General features: G+C 37.8%; 1 protein-coding gene across 1 annotated transcript in view; it reads left to right on the top strand.

Annotated features, from left to right (window-relative positions):
* Positions 1-801: 801 nt before the first annotated feature.
* Nav3 (neuron navigator 3) overlaps positions 802-19,804 on the top strand; it is an 802,778-nt gene continuing 783,775 nt past the window's right edge. Inside the window, exon 1 of the mRNA XM_046465096.2 lies at positions 802-1,023. The gene's annotated coding sequence lies outside the window, so the exon portion shown is untranslated. The remainder of the gene's footprint in view (positions 1,024-19,804) is intronic.

The following is a 19,804-nucleotide window of genomic DNA, read 5'->3' as shown; positions in this document are numbered from 1 at the left end:
TTCTGCTAAGTCTTGCTTATTTTCAAAACAGAAGCCGACCTATGTTCCTTGCTGCAAGGAAAGGTTCCTGGGGAAAGGTGAGCCTTTGGATGATGCTGGCTTTGCGAGTGGAATGTACCTTCAAGCCTGTTCTCCAGGGCTGGGAGGGAAAAGAAAAGGAGATGTTTCGTTGGCTGAGAGAGGAAGAAGGAAAAAAAAAATTTCCAAGATATTTGACAGCTATATCTTTCCGCCGCCACCTTCTCCACAAACCCACGCATCTCTGCTTAGAGTCTGATATAAAACGAAAAGTGAACCCCCCATTTGCCTATGTGCTTTCAATGAAAAAAGTCGGTGCACAAGGACGGAAACTAGAGCGGCTGAAAATAGGTGCATGACTTGTTGAGCATACAAATCATTTCCCTTTTAGTCTCCAAGGGAGGGAAAAAAAAAATCCCTCATACTCTCTCCGTGCAGCAGCCTGTGTTCGGCACTCTGGAGAGGAGGCTGAGGCTGGTCCACTTGCGCTCCTTCCGTGGTCTCCCGCAGGAAACTTTTCTCGCAGGGCGCATTCGGTCCATTCCGCTCCGGCGGAGACAGTGGGCGTCCCGCGACTCCCCTCCCAGGCAAGGGCCCAGACCCCGCGACGCGTCTGTCTCTTTAAATTCCAGCTGCGCGGCTGGGAAACAGCGCCACTCGCCGCCCAGGCCGACTGGCTGCAAGCGAGCTCGCGCTTTCGCTCCCGGCTGCGCGCCGCGGAGAGCTCGGCTTGGCCCGCGGGCGGCTCGGCGGCGGCGGCGCGGGGCGGGGAGGCGCGGCCCGGAGGAGGAGGGAAGAAAGAGCGAGCCGGGCCGGGAGAGGCGCCGCGCCGGGTCCCGCGCCCGCTCTCGGCGGCCGGAGCAGTTTCCCTCGCGGTGACAAGGATGTGCCTGTGTCGGTTTCCCCCCCGCATCTCCTTAAGACGATTTCCATAGTAACCTGACCAAGTGGCTCAATATCGCAAACCTGAGGATTTCGGCGGCCCGCGGGCATGACCTCGGCCAGGTAACGCTGCCATCTATTTCTCTTCCATTGCAAACCGCTGCGCTCCTTCCAAAGTTCCTTTTGTGGAAAATCGCCCAGCCCCGCGGAGCCCGGGGTATTTGCAACAGCGTGTTCCTTCCCAGGTGCTTACCACGGGTCCCCTCCCCTGGTGCTTCCCCAGGATCCATTATCGGATGATTAATAAAATTTTTTTTGTTGCCTCCCCCGCTCCCTCCCCTTTTTGATTCCCCCCTCCCCTTTGCTGCGCTCTTCTCGGCTTTTTCCCGGAGACTAGAGATGGGGGCGCCGGGAGAAGTCGGGGGCGGGGAGGCGAGCGCGGTCCAGGGAGTGGCGGGCTCGGATGGGCTGGCTGCAGTGGGCTACTTTGGACATCACGGGGTTGCCCGCGCTGGGGTCACCGGGAGGGCTGTCAGCGACCGGGAGCCCCGCGTCTCTAGACCTGGGAGGGAGGGATGCAGGCTTGGGGGTGATGGAGCGCTTAGCTGGGTGGCTGGCGAGCGTCCATACATCATAGCTTTCCTTCCCACTCCCCCGCCCCTCTTCGGGTTTCTCTTTCCCCATCCTCCTTTCTTTCTTCCTTTCCTCACCATCCCTCCATTCTCTCCCCTCCCTTTCTTCTTTTTACCTCCCTCCTCTTATTTCCCTTCCTCTCCCCTTTAAAAAAAGAGGCGGGGGGGGGAGGAAATCATTTGTAACCCTTTTCGTTCTGCCAACATGGGAATAGCTGTGAAACCTGCAGCGTGGCCACCTCAACCTGGTCGTTTTCAGACCCATCCTCATCCATCAACATATTTGTTTCCTGACTCTATTGATCTCCCCGGATTCTGCAGAAATGCATTCTAAGCTGGGCGTCTGTATGTCAGAATCAGAGTACTTCAGTTCCAAGTATGACATGTATTGTAAGGGTTGCATATGTTTTAAATTCAAATAAGCCATGGGTATAAATAAATATATCTTTGAAAAAAATCAAGTCTTATTCTAAAGTAACTTCCATCTTTAATTATTGCTATACTCTTCCCCCTCTTTGACATTTAATTTGAGAGAACTTGGGAGACAGTTTTTTTTTTTTCCTCTCACCAGTTTTTGAGAAACATGCAACTTCTATTTTCTTAATTATCTTTGCTTTGAACTTCATTCAGTTTGCACTAACCAGTCACTGAAATGAGTGGGTCATAATTAAGGTTCAGATACTTGCTTCCTGAAGTCCAAGCTAGCTGAAGTGTAACCTCTGGTACAAAGTGTGAAAAGAACCAGCGGGGCCAGACAGATGCTGCCAAAGAATACAAAAGGCTTAGCAACTCCTGTGTGAAATTACTAGATTCAGACTTTGGTACCTAAAATGTGAAAATACAGTAAAGCCAGATTTTATTTTTTTTAATTTTTTGGTTTTGAGCATGTGTGCAACTACACTAAGTATGTAGGTGTAAGTTAGCACTTTGCTATTTAAAAATGATCCACTTTAATTTAAAATCCATTCTTCATTGTTTATGTTGAAGACATTTCCTCACCATGGTTTATTCTTTGAAACCTAAGATGTCTGTATCATGAGAAAACAAAGTGGAAAAACAGGATGACTTGTATTTGACCAGAACAGGATTTATGTGAATTTCTAAAATTTCTCAAGAAAACCTAGTTGTTAAGCTCTCAAGTTTTCCTGAGGTCAAAATATTTCCCATGTGAAAATGACACTGATCAAGGATTTTTCTCCACTCTTTTAGTCATGTATAGTGTTTATAACAAAACAGATCTCAGTTTTAGAGAGCTCCATTTGTCTCCTTTCCTTTGTCTGCACATTTGTCTTTAAATTCAACTATTAATATAAGATAAAGGCTCTTGAAGCCCGGGAACAGATCAGGAAGAAGAGAAACCACTGATAAAATGGAAAATACACCTAAACCAAGAGAGAAATACTTATGTTACTTTACACTGTTTTCTTTGTTTTTAATCATTGAAGAAGCTGCACATTTTAAACGTATTTCATTCTTATTCATACACTCAATACTGTTTATACCAGAGGTCATATTTATCTGATTCAGATTGATATTTACAAAGACTTAATTTCTGCACAGGGAAAATCCAAAATGTAAGCTATTTTTGTTGTGGTTTCTTTCTAATGAACAGTGATAATAGTAATGGTCCTTCATTGTTGTTTTTACCACTTTGAAATTTTTGATGTTTCCTAGGTGGGTAGGTGTCTTTTGACACATTAACAAGGTACTCCCAGCAGGCTGAGTAGAACTTGAATGCACAGTTAATTGTAGATGCAATAAAATGTTCATTTTTCTTGCTCTTGGTTTAAGACATGTCATGCCCTTCTGGTCACTTAATATTTTGTTGTGACTGCTCTTCTTTATGTATGTGTACTTGAAGGATGTAACATAAAGACTGTTCTAAGTGTCATGTGATTTGAGGTTAAAAGGCGTGTTAGTGACAAGTCATAAATTACCCTATTTATAGTACATTGATTCTGAAACTGTCCCCCTCCACCCTTAGTGATTGTGTTTATAGATAGCTCATCATTGTTATCCTTTCATTAAGTGATCCATCTATTTTATATTAGGAAAGAAAAAAGTTCCTCAAATTCACTTATCCCAAAACCTTATTTTCATGGGGAAGGATTTGCAAACGGTTTTGATCTGATATTTTAATAGACCGAATTGCCAAACACTCCTAATTACCAGGAATATATTTTGTTAATTGTGAAAATTGCTAGATCTCAAGTTGTCTGGAAGGCTCCAAGTGACTCATCTTTGGAACTCATAGCAACAGGAAATGGTTGTCTTAGGTGGAAGCTGAAGTATGGTCAAAGACCTACACTTTGTGGTCATTCAGAGACTTGATAGGAAAAGTATTAGTGTGCTGGTTTTTCCTACAGCTAGTTAGATATTAACCTTTTGCCTTTTAATGAGAATGATTCCCAGGTCCTGTTTTGCAGTGTCCCTTAATTGTTCATTTACTTGAGAGGTATTATACAATTCTCAGAAAACATAAGTTTAATGTTTTTTAATAGTAAGTAACTTAGAGAAGTGTGTTTGAGTGTCTGACTTTGTGCATAGCTGGGATAATTACATTGAGAGCATCATCCAACTAAAATGAGAGATGGTCTCACCTTCACAAATGGTGGGAGTCAGAAAGTTGTAGAGAGAAGTAGGAGCCAAAAAGCCAAGATTATGTTCCTACTTTTGCACACAGTTATTCTTTTAGAGTCCTTTTTTCCTGATGTCATTTTTTTAAGAAGGAAAATAAGCATAGTCTCGTTCCTATTTTTGAGTTCTCAAACATGCATGACATCCTATATATGTGAGTGTACATATGGTAGATATTAAGACACACTGTCCCTCTGAGGCAACAGAAGAGACTTCTGAATAGAGAATGGAGATCTCCTTGGACTGTTGATGGATGGGTAATGGTATGTATTTTTCCTTCTGTTCAGGAGAAGGTGAATATATCACTCTGTTCCATGGACAGAGCTCAATGACTAATCACATAACATAATGTGCAAGTGCTGAACACTCCCAGCAGGTATCACCCTTTTATTCACAGGATGTGAGTTGGGAATATCTTTGCTTCACTTTTATTTTTAACCATTTAAGAGCTCCTCTCCCTCCCACACAGGAAAGGAAGCTTCTGTGGACCTCAGGGTACGAAAAGACCCTAGAGCAATCTTTCTGTTCAGACTTCATTTTTCCTCCCAATTCTGATTGTCAACAATAATATCTGATGTGAGTCTGTGGTCCTGATGTTTCCATAGGTCATCATCCTTCTATCCTTCTCTGACCCAGTTCAAGTCTTGGGACAAGCATTGTGGTAGCACTGATTCTGATTTAATGCAGCATTCAAGTTGGTTACATAACTCGGTGGTCTTGTAAAAGAAAGCTCCAACTCTCTAAAATTGTATGTATTTACTATTATAGTTTTGGATGATTCTAAAGTGTTCAAAGGAAAAAAAACTGATCCCAGTAAAGATGTAAGAGCTGCTGGTTTATGTCCCTGGATTATGCAAGGTTTGTACAATGATATGTTCTGCTAATCATTTTCACAAGAGTTGGCTCATTTTAACTATTTGGGATAATGGAGAGGTAGAGATTTCAAGGTCAGGAAGTTTGGCTGGTGACACAGCCAAAGTTTTCTTGAGACTAGAAAGCAAAGTCATTGTTTTGACAAGTTCAGATATAGCCATATGCTTGCAACTTAAGTATCATTTTATCTTGCTTTGCATGTGCTTATATGTGGTCCATCTATGTGTAGAGCCATGAGCCTTATATTCCACTTTGACTTTTTTTTTAATGGGAAAGACAACCTAAGTCCCTATCCTTACTTGATGGCTTTTGGTAGGTTTTTAGCATATCTATGGGAAACAAGTGGTACCTTTGATTTGCTAAACTAATGTTGTGAATACAAGTATGACCAGGAAGTCATACCCTTTTGGAATTTTTTTTCCCAATAAAAAGAAGCACTTTTTATTGAATGCCCTCTTATGTTTCCTGATGAAGATAGAATCAGACCTGTGGTTGCCGTATGGCATTGATTCATCCTCAGGCAGTATTGCCCAGCAATTGCAAACATGGCTTCTGGACTTCCTGAGATTGATCCCAACTCTGCCACTTAGGATGGAGGTGATATCGGGTGCATTTCTTAATCTGAGTCTGTGTCCCCATCTGTGAAGTAGTTGTTCAGAAGGATTTTGGTAATGATTGAGTGAGAGAATATATTAACATAATAATTGCAGTTGGTGCTGCTGTTGTTGAACTGTATGGCAAGGCCACTTATGTTTCTGTTTAGATCTGGTTGTCCTTCTTCTGTGGGAACTGGGCCTCTCCTCTCCTTTCTTCCCTCTACTTTACTTTCAGCTTCAGACTATAGGGAAAGTCAATGTCCAGGTACTTGGAAATAAGAGTAAACTTTATTATTATTTTTTTGAGGGTGGAAATGCCAGTCTTTTTAGTTTCCATAAAAGTTCATTATAACCTTTTTTAAAATATACAGTACCAAAGTTATCCATGGATTTTCATGTAAAAATTGAAGCTCTAAATCTGGAATAGCTAAAGTAGTAAAACATTAGTTTAAAAATGACAAAAACATAACAAACAAAATTTCTAGCTTTAGTAAAATGGTGTTATTTACTTATAAGCTATAATTGCTTACTACAATGCTGTTGTAGTCCTAAAATTTTAAGTTTCTGGTTTCTGCTATAGAATGTTGCTGAATAAATTTTTGGTGAAGTCCCTTGAAGTCTCATTGAGAAGATGTATTTTGGTTAAAGATGTGATGTTTCATCCATTTATTTTTTATTTTTTTTTTGGTTTGAGTTTCAAAATTCAGAGCTTCATTGTACAAGTAGTTGTCTCTACATAGTGATGGTATACCCTCTTCTGAAAAATAAATTATTGGATTGGCTTACCTCTTTAAAAATTTTTATTATGTAAAGTTTTGAATAGAAATAGAAGTATGGTGTAATGGGCTCTGATGGACTTATCACTTTCAATGGATAAGGTAACCTTTTATAATCCATCTCAATTTAGTGATTTTATGATTTTCTGACCATGCAAATTATAATTAACTTTGATTGTAAGGATCTGGAATATCTTCTTTTTAAGTAATACTGATTCTGCTATTAGTGAAATTGAAAATAAAATGATAATTATAGCACCAAGCATTTAATGGCAAGTCAGAAGAATATACACAAAATGAAACATGACAAATGTATTAGAACTGAGCAAATGTAGTAAGTCAGGGCTAAATACTGGAATTAGTTTGATTCAACAGACGTTTAACTCCCCACCCCCCCAAGATTATAAGATGTCCTCTAGTAGCCTGATTATTACAGTGTCATTATACATAAGAATAAGTTTCAGTAAATTGAACTATAATAATTATTAAACTGTATGATATTAGTCTTTCATTTGGAAGCATACCTCAAGAGTATAATGACCAACCCCCAAGATGGTCCCCAGGTATAAGTCACTTTGCTTTGCTTTCTCCAAAATACATGACAAGAACAACTTGGAGGAAGGAAGCTTTATTTGGGCTCATGGTTTCAGAGGTCTCAGTTCATCATCAGCCAACTCCATCATTTTGGGCCCCAGAGAGGTGGAAGGTCATGGCAGAAGGGCATGGTGGAAGAAGGTTGTGCAGGTCATGGCAACCAGGAATTTGGGGCAGAGAAAAGAGCTAGGGACAAAATATAATATAATAATATAATAAATATAATTCCCAAGGATACACCCCCAAGTGATCTATTCCCTCCAGCCACACTCACCTACATATAGTTATTACCCAGTAATCCGTTTAAATTAATCCACCAAATGGATCAGTCCACTGATTAGGTTATGGCTCTCCAATCATTTTACCTGTGAACATTCCTGCATTGTCACATGAGCTTTTGGGGGGACACCCCATATCCAAACCATAACAAAGCCCTTGGTAGTTCCCCGCCCATGTTATATGTTGTGTGATCAATTGAATATGCAGGAGGAAGGACATGTGAATTCTGAGGTTCTCATAAACACATTGCCACTTTTGCTCTCCTCTGTTGGAGCAAGAGGGAGGCCTAACAGCCAGTACCATATACCAGTCACATGGAGGCTCCAAAATCAGAGAGGATGCTTTAGCCCTAAACAAGTCTTTACATGGCTACAGTCTGGGTAATACTCTGCATCTTCTTAAGAGACCCCAAACCAAAACCACACAGGCAAGCTACCTCTGATATCCTGAACCATGGAAATTTTGTGAGTTAATGATTATTGTTTGAAACTGCTACATTTTTGAGCAATTTGTTACACAGCAGCAATAAACAATACAAAAAAATTTAAATTGCCTCAGCATGGTCATTGTAAAGATTAACAGTTTTATAGATAGGAAGAAATTACAGTTCATAGAGTTCTAGTTGACGGAATGCTTTTTTTTTTCTTAAATTTTTTTTGGGATACAATATCTTTATTTTTGTGTGGTGCTGAGGATCGAACAGTGCCTCACATATGTGAGGCAAGCATTCTACCACTGAGCTACAACCCCAGATCCAACAGAAGGCTTTTTAAATTGCATTTACCACAGTGAATAACCAACATCCTAGGCACCTTTTTGTAGAGAACAATCTTCTGTTAACATATCTATGAGGAAAGAACAACAATTTTTTTTTGTTGTTGTTGTTGCTAACCTGGAACTGTCTTGTCCCTTCTTTTGGGACATATTTATGTTAAAAATTCAGCTGTTTTCAGAATTTTTAAAGGAGGTCAAGACTGGGACATGTTTATCCTGGTACTTGGGGCAAACTCTGAGAAACTCAAACTCTGAGAAAATGTTAGAGTCGACTCTTGTGTTACTCCAGAAGTTACTTTTCCTCCAACATATACAGGTCTTTGTAGCTTACGCTCTTATTGTTGCAGAAGCTGTTGTTCTGTTATCTACTGAATTATGTAAGACAAATATGCCCCAAACATGACCTACATAAGGCTCTAGGAACATGTTACCCATTGCAGTCATTCTTCATGAATTTGTGTTTTAACTTTTCATGTGTAATGCTAGTTATATTTCTTAAGCACGGTTCTGGATTATGTGCAGTCTATTAGTTTTTCTCGCTGTTCTATTACAAAGGTAATGGAATCTAAAAATTTATACTATCATAGCTAGAATGGATTGTGTGTAAACAAAATTTTGCTGTATCCTCACAGATAAAATATGGTAGGGGTTAGAGAACAAAGAAAAAAGATAGACTCAGTTTTTACTTTGTGAGTCTGTCTAATTTAATCTAAATTACCATCCCCTAAAAATTCAAAAAGTAAATCTTCAATGTATCTATATCTGAGTGTTTAGAACTTTTAAGACTAGAAATAAAGGTTTTTTTTTTTTAACCTTTGGATTGATGTGAATATTAGGTTGTTTACATAAATGAGCCACCAATCTTCTTTTGGTTTGGGGCTTGTGATTTTTTTTGTACATTTGTTATTTGTTAGGGTAACTAATAGGATTCTTGTCTGTGAAAAGTTTTTCAGATTGAAGGTTATCTTGGTATAAAATGAAACAGTGATGGTGTTCTCTGACCCTCACTAATATCCTGCTCTCTGAGAATTGAAATTGATTTTTTTTTCTTTTTTTTTTTGGTCTTTGACATATACATTTACTCTTTGAACAAGCATAACCTGGGAGAACTTGGGAAAACCAATAAGCAACCCTTCAAATATTAGTTTTCATGACATCACAAATTAGTTGCATCACAAGCCTTGGGATAGAGTTAATAAAGTCACTAGTTCTTCCTGATATTTTTATGTTCAAGCACAATAAACAGTAAGAACTCTTTAGAATTGATAAATACAGATCTGATTATTTTATTCCTCATGAAATATGTAGAAATTAAATGACTGCTGGTTACTGGAAGAAAGGATAGATAGCAGATTTGTACAGCGTCTGGGTGTATGTCTTGATAAGCAGGTTTTTGTCATTGGATAATGTATCCTATCTTGTGTGCTTGGCACATCAAACATTACATTACTTTGTCCCATGAAATGAACATGTTGAAATAAAAATAAAGTTTGTAGATATATATATATATATAAGTGTCTTTTATACTATGATAAGGATGGTGAGTATGGAGATGAATAAAACAAGGTCCTTGCCCTTGAGGAAGTTGTAATGTATTTAATTTATAATTTTAAAAATTTTATTATTTTTTGGATTGTTGCTTATTCATAGTTAGACTTGACAATTTATTATGGTCAGGCTGAGTTCAATCTAAGACTGGGTTGGATTATGTTACCATAATTGAGAGTTATCCTGAGTTCTACATTAATGAATGCTGATGCTCTCTTGAAGTTCTCCTATATATGACCTCAATAACCGCAAAGGCTTTTCTGCCCACAACAGATTAACTCTCAATGTCACAGGAAGTTGCATTAGAAATGATGCCATTACCTATAGCTTTTTCCTTTCTTTGTTTCTGTTCAGGGTATTTCCCATGGGGCATATGTCCATATTATACTTTGAAATTCTTTTTCTTACCAGAGGAGAAAAGCATCTCATGAACTTTTAAGTAAACTGATATTAGTGCTTGCATGGTAAGATAATTGTATGGTAAGAAAACACATGAAAAATATCAACAAATGGATTCAGTAGACAGAAAAATACTCCCCTTCCAATGTCCATGTTGCAATGTCTAGAATCTGAATATATTGTTTTTCATGGCAAAAGGGACTTTGCAAATGTGAATAAAGTTTAAGGCCTTTGAGAGGGGACATTGGTCCCTGCCAGATAATCCAGGTTAATAATATAATCCCTTGAGTCCTTCAAAGCAAAGAATCATTTCCAGTTATGGTTTGAGGCATAGATGAGATGAAGGAAATAGGGTCAGGGATGCTTCCTTGCTGCCTTAAAAAAAAAAAGAAAGAAGCCATTGGTGAAGAAATGCAAGTGGCCTCTAAAAGCTAGATGAAGGCAAAGAAACAGGTTCTTACCTGCAGCCTTCGGAAAGAAAAGCAGTAATTATGTGCTTACATCTGGGCTTTAGCCCAATGAAACCCTCTCAGACTCCTGACTTCTAGGACTACAAAATCCCATTTGTTTTGAGCCATCAAGTTTGTGATAATTTATTTCAGCAGCACTAGAAAATGAATGCTTTGGAAGAAAGCCTGTAGCCATATTTTATTTCAGGATGGGTTTGAAAAGTCGGTGGATTTTCAGAGCTTTGGGATTATGAATTGCATGTAGAGATTGTAGATCTGTAGAAAGAATTAGAAATCTTGTCATTTTAACTAAATGACCTTACCATGTTTGGATTTTTAATTATGGTAGGAGGAGTTCTGGAGAACAGAGCTTTTGTATTCTACCATTCTCAGTCTGAGGCTTTCGTGATTTCTTTATATTCAGTTTCCCTGCTATTATGGATCTTGCACTGGTCCATGATGGTTCAGGCCAGTTTAGCTCGCCATAGGCCTTGGCTCACTGGGAACAAAATTAAGATATTATATATGAAGGGACTCTAACTCTACTGCACAAATGTACATAGGTCCTTGTTAATTGTATTTTAGTTTTCTTACTGTCCCTCTTTCCTTCTAGGATGGTTGGGGTTGGTGGGGAGGAAATTCTACAAAGTAATTGTGGGAATGTGGTAGCAGTACTGCTGCTTCTGACTGCCAGAAAACCTCCTGTTCTCCAGGTCTCTCTGATGTATGTGGCTCCCAGATGGGTGGCTGCTGGAATGAATGCCTTATTCCAGAAAGACTGGATACCCTTGGGCTCACCCATGTACCTCACTGCTCACTACTTAATTACACCAAGATTTTAAGTGAGGAAGAAGTATCATCCACACTTTCATCCTTCTTGTGGCAGAATCCAGGACAATGTCTACACACAGAAATTTTCTGAGAAAACACTCCATACAGTACAATAACATTTTAACATATAGAGCAACAGTATTATTTTTCTTGCGATGGTGTATTGTTGTATGGTATATTCTGTTATGTAGTGGTCCAGAGTTCTCTGATTGATATTCAAAGGGTACATTTTCAATGAAATAGTGTAGAACGATGATACTACCTCTGTTTCATATTAAAATAAATGCAGGCTTACACCTTGCACTGTCCTTGATCTTTGGCTGAATCTCCAGGAACATCAATTGTCCTATTGATTTTTCTTGACGGCCAAGTGCTAGGAGAATGAATGTTACTTTCCTGGCATCTGTGTATGTATATGGTTATTGTTTTCCCTTCATTTTCTAGAAAATTGGTAGTTTTCAAGCTGTAGTTTACAATCAAATGTGAGTCCCATTTTTTCCCCTCTCACTAAAGACATCTGTCTTCTCTTTGCCCTGATACCCATGTGTTCCCTACCCTTGACACAGCACTTCTTCACCAACATTTCCAGGGGGTGGTGAATCTGAAATCTTAGCTTTTGACAATAGTGACTGTGATTCAAATACAACTTGACAACTTGCTTTAGACAAGCAACTGTTGAGACCTCCTGTCTATGTAATCAGTAACAACAGGGCTATTTATACAGAGTTTTAAATGATCTTATCTAGATTGTGAACCCAAGTGGGAAAACAAATCTAGCTTAGTGGGAATTTTGGAGAGAATATTTTCTTGCTGGAGAATTGGCAAGGAATTTTTATGATATATAATCATGAATTTGTGTTAATATTTATTAATTCTGTTAGTTGAAGTATGTATTTAAAATAGTTGCAAAGACCTAGAGAGTGCCCTCTTTATAGCACAGTGTATTAGGTGATGGGCTAGGTGCTGGGGGAAAGTTGGGGCAGGGGTGGGGTGGGTGGAGGAGGCAGACCTTGTCCTTAATGAAGTTTTCTAGCAGGTGAGGTAAAGTTTATACAAAGGTGATAAGTGTTGGTATCTGAATAAAGGAGTCATCTTTTGGATAGGAAAAGTGCAGAATGCTTACTGGAGGAAGTTGCATTTGAATATGACGAGGCTACTGGTAGTGTCCTACAGATGTCAACCTCTTTCTGTGTTGCACCTGTGCTAATAGGTATGGCTTCTGTACAATGAGATTTCCAGGTTGAGCTGGTTTGAAAAAAAAAGCCTGTTTTAAGATTTAGACATTCTTTATCACATCTTCATAGTTGGTCAGTCTTGCCAGTCACAAAGTTCTAGAATTGTAGAGATTATATTAGGAGATGTTTGTTGCTGGACTCCACACCACTCATACTCTCATTCCTGTGCTTTTTCTGACACACATCTATTCTGTTCAGTGCAGAATAGACAAGGATGAAATATAAAATAGTTGTTTTTAAAATTATAGCAGGTGACAATACTTTTTACTTAATTTTTTTGAAACAAAACTTTCACTATTGCTCTAAATGTTTGAAGGTTCATAGGGAAACAGAGGTGGGTGTAATAATTGTGCATAGTGGCTAGGCATCAGGGAAGAGTGCCCAGAGAGTTGCTTCACTGAGTCATAGAAGATGAGTGGGAACCTGCCAGATGGCCACAATGGAGGGGGCTGTTTCAGGATGTGACTCTGAAAGTATGGAAAGACATAAGGAAATATGAAAAGTTTAGGGACAGTGAGTCCCTAGGAGCAAAAAATGTGTACAAGGGACAGGTGCAGCATACTGCAGCCAGAAGGGTACCTAAATTTTAAAGAATGGAGTTCACATTTTTTTTTTTGAAGCAGCAGTGATCATTGAAGAATATTAAACAGGCATGTTGGAGAGCAAGATAAGTACTGTAATATTTCAATGTAAAATTGTTCATTTCAGAAGCATTACCATGTGTTGGCTAAGAGCAGGGTCTTCACAATATAACACATCCTATATGTGGTGTGAATGGGGTCAAATTAATTTCTTCATGTTTCAACTTTTTCATCTGTAAAGTGGGGGTGATAGTATCAGCTGTCTCAGAATGGGTGGGAGAATTACATGGACCATTGTTGATAAAGAACCTATTATAGCAAGTATCCAGTAGTTGTGTACACAGTGTGCATCTTAATTTATTAAGAATAGCAGCCGTATTTCCAAAAAGAAGTTGGCAGTATAGAAACTGAAAAGGGCCTTAAAAGTCACATGCAATGTGTATTATTTTAATCTCATAATAAAGGCCCCAAATCACAAGCTGAATTCTACAGCTTTCTTAAAGTTGAGGTTGTCTTGTTTTCTGCTTGAAGAAGGATAATTATAAAATGAGAAATGATAGAAATTAAAAACGAATTGCTAGTCTGGCAAACAAATAGCATGGGGCACCCTGACTAGAATCACCCAAATGGGTGAGGTTGTTGAAACTCCACCTCACTGGTAGCATTGATATCTGCATATTTTAACAAATATAGAATCATTACAAGGCAGTCTACAAAAACAAAACAAAACACATTTCACGTTGTAAGAGTTTCATTGCCCTGTCTCAGTTGGTCCAGAGCAACTCAGCTGAAGTCGGAGGCATCCAAATGGTGTAAAAGTTTGCTATGAATTCTGCTGTCCTTTTAAAGCTAAATAGTTATCAGTAAGGTATGGATAAAACTGTTTGGATATTCACTTGAACATTTCTGTTGTACCTAGGTAGTAACCATTTAAATATTCTTTTTAAAAAATGTATATATATATATTTTAGTTGTCAATGGACTTCATTTATTTATATGCAGTGCTGAGAATCAAGCCCAGTGCCTTACACATGCTAGGTAAGTGCTCTACCATGAGCCACGACCCATTTATTAAAAAAAAAAAATCAGTAAAGAAGACGACTGAGATGGAATGCTTTAATTGGTAAAAATGTATGTATTTAGTAAGATCATTGTATTTCATAAGCAAAATTGTGCATATTATAAATATACAATTCTTTATTTACCAAGATATATTATATATACCACAGGGTCTTTCTGTTAGTAAAATCAGTATTTTATAAAATGGAAATGTAATCTGATACATCATAACATATCTATAGTTTTGTTAATTAATAATTGTTTTGCAACTTTAAAAATGTTGTGAATCATCTGCCTATTACCTCAGCAAACTTTAAGATCATAACCATGATAATTTTTTGGTAGAAGAATGTTTTTATTTCACTGACTTACCAATTAATGTTCAATCATTCTGTTTTATCAGATAAATCCAAGCAGCAGGACTTATAAATGTTTGTGGTTTTTCATATAATCTCTCAAGTGTAGTACAATGAAGAAGTCAGACCTTGGCCCTTTTGCTGAGCATTTGCTTGAAGGTTGAATAATGAATAATTGTTACACTTCCAGTCATGTGAATCGCTGGTACCAAAGGAAGGTGCAGCGAAGAGAAGTTTTTAATGATGAGTTGGTGCTGTTAATGAAAAAGAAGTGGGTGGTAAATTATATATCCAATCCCTTGGAACATTAACCTCTAGCACATGTGATTATTTTTATTTCATTTTTTGCTTAGATTTAGCTTAATTTTTTGATGCAGAAGTTTATTGCTTTCTAAAAGATATTTCAATTAGAAAAATGCTTCTTTTTGTATTGCTTACCCAAAAGGATATTTTGAGGAGTGGCCACTTTGTGGTTGGCTTTCTCATTTGCATTCTGCACCCCCTCTTGGAGTTCTTGTTAGGGACCTGTATGGATTTATTTGAAGAAGAGTACACATTGAATTGGACCTAAGGATTAAATGAATTCCATGAATTAGAAGGATGACCTTGTAGACAGGAAAAGATTTCATTATGTCTTCCCTGCTTTCAGTGTAATAGAATTTGTGTTGTATACCTGATGTTCAGACCTTTATTTATTTATTTTTGCTTGGGTTATAGTGAAAGAATAGATTGAAATTCAGCATCCAGGCAGTGGACAATAAATTGGCTGAGTTCTAATTGTGAGGAGTATGGTACTACATTTTATTTTCCCTCCTGTCATGCCCAGCAAATAAATAATCCTATTTACATTTCATCCTCTGAACATTCTTATGTCTTTATTTGATCATGATAGGAATACTATGTGGGAAAAATGGTTTTATGGTTAGAATCCTATTTATGCAGTTTTTAAAAATTTCTTGCATGCATAGCCATATTGATATGAAATTCTGGTATTGTACATAGGTATTAAAGCTTTGTTAGATTGAGAGACTATAAAATAGAGGGGGTAAAAGAATTTAACTGTCTGTTTCTGTGTCTTGGAGAATACAGTCCACTGCTGCCTGTTAGAGAAAGACTTTGGAAGCCTCAAAATAATCAAGTCAGATGGTAAAGTTGTAACAATTTAGTGCTAATTGATTAGCTTTATGTATAAGGAAGTACAATTACATGCTATTCCCTATTCCTGACATCTGTCTTTTTAAAAAAGTTAATGTGAGTTTTAAACCAGATTCATTCACTACCATTCAAAGTGTTTTATTCTGCACAAGGGCCTGATTGAACTAAGGTACCATGATAGCCATCTGTGACAATGGGGCTAAAATAAAATAGCCTATGGTTGGGTCAGATCATCTCTAAGAGGTAATAGAAGAATCCCTAAGGCCTGGTGAATGAAATGCCCCCAAATCTATTTTTGTACTCTAGTTAAAATAAATCCTTAAAAAGGTAGCATTGAAAGTACATGAGATGTAATAAATCATTTCCTCTTTCTACAGTTTGGTTTAGGGAAAATCTCTAGTAGCACCACAATACTATGACAGTTTGTTAATAGGAATACTTACTTGATAGTTGCATTTATATGTATTCTTTTGATATTTTCTGAAGTTTTTTAGCATCTGGCAGCTTCAAGTTTGGAAGGTACATTTACATATGTTTGTCACCAATTTATAGGTAATCAAATAGACTTGAAGTAAAGTTCAGTGGTTTATTTGACTTCACAAAAGTAACTAGTGGTAAAGTAGAATTAGCCCAGAGTCACTAGTTTCTAGACTTCTGAACTGACATTTACAATTAAAAAAGGCATGTAGGGATTACCTGTTACTTCTGGGCATTTTCAACCATTGTAGAGGTATGAAAGTCCTATAACATTGGGGGAGCTAAGCACACTTTAAAATCAGTCACAGCAGTTGGAAGGGGAGGAATGAATGAAAGAGGACTTCTTTCCCCTTTGTTTCTTGGGTTGATGTGTCTCATCTTTGAAATAGGTTTTTTGCAGAGTTGATGGTAATGGTGAATTATAGTTACATGAGGCAGTGTCTTCTATGTGTCATGAATGGATCAAGTATGATAATATGTTTTTCATCCTCACTATAAATGGACATTGTAGGTAATTTGCTCATTTTTCTTAGGGGTATGTGATTTAAAGTGTCATGTCTTTTCTCAAAATGAACTAATGAAACTTGCCTCTGGAATGAATACATGCATTTTTATAGTATTGAAATTGTGTAAATAGCAATGTTATTATCCTTTCCTTGGTGAAGACATATCATTCCAAATAAATACTGTTAACCTTGGGATTTGAATGTGTCCTTCAATCAGTTTGAGATCATTTTGTATAGCTAGAGTTCAGTCAAATACTACTTTTAATCAGCTAATTACATAAAGCAGATCAGGTTTTCCTGCCAAACAAATGACTGGAGAGGAATAATTTTGCAAGTGCACATCTCTGAATGTCCCCTCCTCCAAAAAAAAAAAAAAAAAAAAAAAAAGAATAGTACTCTGAGGAAACCATTCTAAAAAGGTTGAAGTTGAATATGCCTTGGCTTGGTGCTACATTGGCTCCTACACTTTGGCTGGAAATCACATCTGCATGGGGTACATGTTTGTAGTTTTTGTTTCCAATTTTGAAATAGTTTCTCATTTCTTTAGGAAGAATATGGGAACATTTGAGTGTGTTTAGGAAAGAATTAGTTTAGGATTATCTCCCTTTCTTCTCCCTGCCAACAAATTCACTGATCTCTGTATTTATAGTCTTACTGTGTTAACTTTTTCTTTCCATCTTCCAAGGGTCTTGAGGCCTCAAAGATGAAGGCAGTCTTTTTGAGCATCAGTTGACCACAAGGGCTTTTCCTGACTCTTGTGGAGTTTCGGCTTTCCTGTGGTCCTTCTTTAAAGCTATGTATTTGTATATGACTTCAGAATTTTTAAGATCTTAACATATTTGATCTTAACAAATTAATATATTTACCTCACTGAGGCCAAAGAAGGCTAAGATATTGGCAGAGCAGGTTAGAATTGGAACAGAGACAGGAATGCATGTATTTTTCCTTTCAGATATTTGGATTTGAACTAGACAATTAAAAAGTAATGCAGTTTCCAAAGTTAAATGATTATTCATCTTCTACTCATAGTACAACATAAGTAATTACAGTAGGGAGTCATACCTCAGGCATCTGTTACACTGAACACAAGCAAAAATGCATTTTAAAAAAATGCTGGAGTTAAGATAATAGCATAGTGTTCCCATCTAGGCATTATAGGAAGATACAATACAGCTTTTTCCATAGCTTTCCATTGCTTATTGCTGATTTCTACTTAGTTTTCCTTCTGTCACCTGTAGGTTTCAATTGAATATCAGGAAAATAGCAGAGGTCCACAATATTTTCTCATGCCAGCAACTTAGTATATATCCAGGAACTTGGAAGTATACAATATTGGGAGTATACTGAAAAAGGGCTTGGTATGCTTATTTTCTGCTTGTATCTTCTGGGCAGGCCTCTGGGGTGGGGACATCATGGCTATGCTGAGATAATGTGGCCTTGTCAGCATGTGTGGGACAGTGCATAGTCTCATCTTGAGTAGTATGTCTCAGAAGTCTATTTTTCCACTTACTGGCATGAAATTCTGTTTAGATGTTAATATCCCAAGTGGGACTTGGCCCTAAGGGTTAGACCCAGATGAGGTCATTCTGGAAGCAATGAAAGTGACTGCAGTGGCAGGTCAGGATGTCAGCCTTGAAGAGATGTCTTGGAACCCCTGCAGTAATGCTTATCAACTCATAATACTAAAAGTGGAAGAGGACTATAAATGCATGCCCTAAGGCTCTTAGGGTTGGTTATAGAAACAAGTAGAAAATGGCTTGTTTCATATTAAAAATTATTGCTGATTTTACATTCACCTTCATAATTTTTGTGTTACTTATATTACTTAAAAATAAAATTGAAAATCCAGAAATAGGCACCCTATTTATATGGGGGATTCTTGGGTTCTCTGGCTTTTTCTGGATAATTTCCAGTGTTTTACTCCTTAGTTTGAGAATCATAATTCTACTAAGAATGAAAAAAGTAATCCAGCAGTCTAAACTTTTCAAAGGATTCATAGTTTAATATGTGAGACAAACAATCAGTATGGAATAAAATAGGGAAAAGTATCCAATGACAGTTTACTTTTTAAAAAATTTTTAACAAGCCTGTTATTTGGTCTTAATGAAATTCTAGCCCCTATTGGTGAAGCAAATAAATACCAAAATAAGGAAATCAGGGTAATAATGTTCTGTCTGAGGAGAACTGTGTAGTAGGAAGCATCTTGGGAAACATTTTTTAGTACTAGCTGAACTGCATATTAATGTGGGATCGTAGGCAGATTTGTAGCCTCTCAAGCTTGGGTGACTATGTCGTTTTGTGGATATGCTATTCAAAATAACAGTGGCTCATCAGGCATAAACCCAGACTCTCCTGGGCCAACTGGTTGCCAATCTTCACTTATCTGTTAGTTGGTGAAATGAAAAGGTTAGAATAGATGCTTTCTTGAATTCTTCAACAGGCCTCACCCCTTCCAAAAAAAAAAAAAATGTTTAGTTTGAAGCCTGGATGGGGCAGGATTCCAATTCCTGTTCTTTTCCATGGAATACTCCACCCATAGATGCTGAGGAATCCCTGGTTAACAGTTTGAAGTAACGACATTCAAGGAGGTTCCACCCATCATTTGCCCTGAGCTGGAATTGGACACCACATCTTTATATCCAGAAAATGTTGGGTAAATGTAAATCCTAGTAGAAGAAAAGATGAAATCTAAAGTAACAGGGTATTCCTTTTATGCTCTGTCTTCTTGCTTGATCCTTTCTTTATCTTATATTTTGTCTTGTTATTTGGAGGATGAGATTAGGTTGTCCTTTATTTCTTTACCTTTTCCTTTTACTGACTCATTTGATAAGACCTGAACCTGAAGAATTTTGGATCTACCTATCCATAGATTCAGGCTTTACAAACCCAGCATCAAACTGAAAGTCTTTTGTGTGCTCAGAAGAGTGAGGGTTTGTTCCCTGACCCTCCACAGTCATCAAGGTGAATATCCAGTGCTGAAACCTCATGTCATACTCAGGGTGCCAATAAGCCATTTCCCTCTTCTTGGTCTTTTTATTGCAGGTGTCTCATCCATCTTCCTGCACATGATTTGGGAGTGTTGCTCCTAACATCATCCTAACTGCTGTGTCTATTTAGTGGTTGAAATTAAACTGCCCTTTCCTCTGC

The sequence above is a fragment of the Marmota monax genome, unplaced genomic scaffold (assembly GCF_021218885.2).
Source record: "Marmota monax isolate L192 unplaced genomic scaffold, Marmota_monax_Labrador192_F-V1.1 WCK01_AAM20220418_F8-fsc00146, whole genome shotgun sequence".
Lineage (NCBI taxonomy): Eukaryota > Metazoa > Chordata > Mammalia > Rodentia > Sciuridae > Marmota > Marmota monax.
This window is presented reverse-complemented; position numbering and strand designations above follow the sequence as displayed.